This window comes from Marmota monax, unplaced genomic scaffold (genome assembly GCF_021218885.2).
Source record: "Marmota monax isolate L192 unplaced genomic scaffold, Marmota_monax_Labrador192_F-V1.1 WCK01_AAM20220418_F8-fsc00013, whole genome shotgun sequence".
NCBI classification, from domain to species: Eukaryota; Metazoa; Chordata; class Mammalia; order Rodentia; family Sciuridae; genus Marmota; species Marmota monax.
In genome coordinates, this window is record NW_026692202.1 from 20,360,345 (window position 1) to 20,363,789 (window position 3,445).

A 3,445-nucleotide genomic window follows, 5' to 3' on the forward strand; every position below is an offset into this window, starting at 1 on the left:
AAAATGCCTTCCTGTCATTTCTCAGCCTTCTCTGCCGCTGCTCAGCTGGGATGTTAAAGATTGAGGTTTAATGAAAGAAGGTGAGAAGGTGAAGAAAAAGAGAGAGAGAGAAAAAAGCCCTAATGAGCATGTGTTTAGTTGTATGGAAAGATCACTGAGGAGCAGGAGTGATTTTCTTTGTGCCTAATATAACACAGTGTCCCCCAAGGTCAAAGAAGTGCCTTGTCCTTCCTTTCTCACCTCATTCCTTCATTTCCCATCCTGGCAACCAGCTTCTCCACTTGAAGACAGCTTCATGAAGTTTAATTTCTAACGGTGAAGTGAAAAAGACTCTCCTCTTTCATCACCGGCTTGGGGTTCTTAACAAGCATGCAGGGATGGAATGGGAGATTTAGTAGGTTGCTTGTGTCACTGGTGGAGCATCCTCAGAGCGGGCATTTGAGACCTCACGCTGTGCTGACAGAGCCCAGGTGGTCTGCAGATGCAGACACAGGGACACTTACCCTTCAGATGAAGAATGAAGAAGCCAATTGCCATAGAGCAAGGCACAACCTCTGCAAACACAAATGCTTTATGGTTTTAAAAGAGAGCTAATAACAGCTGTTGAAATTCCAGAGCAATGCTTGGAATTAAAGTAAAATCGTGTCGTTGAAATATCATTCCAAAAATGTCATTCATCAGTGAGCATTTCATCCCGATGGTGTGAGCATCCCATTGAAAATGTCTAATTCAACATGAGGGCCAAACTTGGGCCAAAACCCCAAAACTCTAAAGGAGAATGATGTTTTTTACTTCACCAGTTTGTAAGCCAGGGGATCATTACTCACCTCTTTGGGGAGTGAGAGAGAGGCACGACACCATAACAAGTAAAACAAGAAACCTTGAAGGGCTCTTTTCGGATCAACAGCTATCTCACAGAGGCAGATGCTCTTCTAATGTTCTCTGTCCAGTATAACTACAAACATACTGGCAGTCATGAATTGATATCTTTCTTTGAAGTTGAAATATGCAGTCTTAACTGTGCTCTCGTTCTCTATATTTCACTGAGTGAACAACCTAAATTACACAGAACGGCAGTAATTGGCTCATCATAGTCCTGTTCTAATTTTAAAAGGATAAAGATCTGAAAATCCGGACAGCCTAGCACTGAAGGAACTAATAAAGCCTGTTAAGGGGCTGCCAGGGTCTTTTCCCACAAAGTCATGGGTTCAAATTCAGCCTAGGTTTGTAGTGACCAAGGACCATTTTAACATTTTGTGTAAAATTTATGTGTCCTTAACATAATGTTCCCAATAGGGATGCTGACAGCTTGCATTTGTCATTCTTACTGATTCTCTCAAAAGTAACTGTAGATGGCCAGACACATGTGGAAAATAAATCATTTCCTTTCATAGAAAGGTGATACTTGCAAAATGTGAAGTCCATAGTACTAAAGAGCATCTTGCCTTCATGCTGTCTGCTGCCTACTCCTCTTCCAGCTCCCCCAGCTCCAAGAGAAAAGTACAGAAGTTCTTCAACTATCAATTTAATATCTGATGAGCCTAGAACAGGTGAAATTCAAAAGCACCAGAACAGTATTTTCCAAACAACCTAAATCTCCCATTTTTAATAAAGCATTCACTTATGGTGATAAAATGCCAGGTCACAAGCCAAATTTTGACTCCTTTACTGAGCATTATTCTTAGGCTCTAAATGGAAACTCAGTACAATTCTCCAGCTGTCAGACTCCAGTCTTACTCCAATTTCTGTCAACAGAATAACAAGCTAAATAGTTATCGCTACTAGAGTCACTCCTTGATCAGATAATTAATGATTGACTTAGTCCACCAGTCACTTCAGCCAATCAACGAACAGACTTTCAGGTAGTCAGATCCAAGATTTCTGCTTGGAATTTCTTTGGATTCAGTGGGGAAAAAAAATGCCCTCACTATTGGTCGCTATAAAGTGTCTCTATTCGGAATGATAATCAGATTGTTCCTCTTTATTAAAAAGCAAAAGTTGGTGTTGGATGAGTTGAGATATGAGATTTCCAAGGAATACCTTCCACAGGTTGTAAATGGTTCTCACTTTCAGATATGATGTTGACCAGCAAGAGGGTATATTACTGTGGGAGAATGTCCTAAGGGGCACTACCAGGGCAGTCAGTGTTGTGTATCTAAGTGCTGTTAGACAGCTGTGCCTCTCCAAGTGCATACACAGCCCAGCTATGTAGGTGGGAAATCCAGCATCCATGTGAAATCCTGTTACTGGGAAGCTGGAGGAACCCAGCACCTCCAGCTTATTCTGAGACTGAAAGATGTCTCTGTCACAGCGAGAGCCAGTTGACTAGATCCTTTCTTTTAACCACCAGTCCGTTGTTTGAACCTGTACTGCCAAGCAGTGGAGGGATTTTGCAGTTATTTCTTGTCAAGACTCTTGGGAAGTCACAAAAATTCGCAAATGTTTCCTTCTGCCAGGGGTTTGAGGTGAGGGTAAAAACAACCAAAAGAAAAAAAAAAGTCAAATAATGTTGATGCTTCCTTCCCCTCCCTTTAAATCTCCAGAAAGTTGTCTCTGTGCTGGGGTGGGTTAGAGATGACAGAGTAGAGTCTGTCCCTAAATTAGCAGCAGGTTTAAGGTCCATCAGGAATTCCACACGTATCCACCCATCTCTCAAACATTTGTCTACATATTGATGGGTCCCTCAGATCTTTATTTGTAAATGGTATTCCTTCTAACTACTTAGTAGAACTTGATCTTTCAGCTATGGACCCTCACAAATGGACAGTTCTCCAAAAGGCACATGGGAAATACGTTTTCTAACCTAAAGCAATGCAGGGGGATTTTCAGAGACAGAACTAGAGTTGTGCAAAAAAAGCCTTTCTAGCCTTGGCCTGTTGTTTCCAAAGCGATTTCAGCCTTCCCTCCTCTAAGTCCTTGAACCACCCAGTCTGCTGCTTCCTGTCCACCAATGTTCCTTCTTTCCTTGAGAGGCTCGATTCTTGTCACGTAGTCCAAGATATGGGCCCAGACACGTTATCATTGCTGTTGGACTCTGGGTTGGGGTAGGACAGTGGAGGTCGCTCTTTTTTAAGAGTGCGGTGAGGGATGCCCTCTGGGCTAGACTTCTTTGCAAGATGTCATAAGATGAACGCGCCGCGAATAGGAGAACAGGAAACCGAATCAACTGCCCTTGGCAGGGCCCCTGGGGCCGAAGTGAAGTGGCTCCATCAGGTGGAAACCGCGCAGTTCTGTCTTACCCAACTTACGAGAGATCAAGATATCTAAATAAGCACGGCCGCGGCCGCCACAACCCTGTCCGAGACCCGGGAAGGGGGAGGAGAAGCGCCGATCTCGGCTGAAGCCGCGGCTGGGGTTTGTTTGTAGGTTCGCAATTCACCATGATAAATGTAAAGACCAATTAAGGTTTGATCCGTGCACACGGGAGGCAGACGGCGGCTGATAG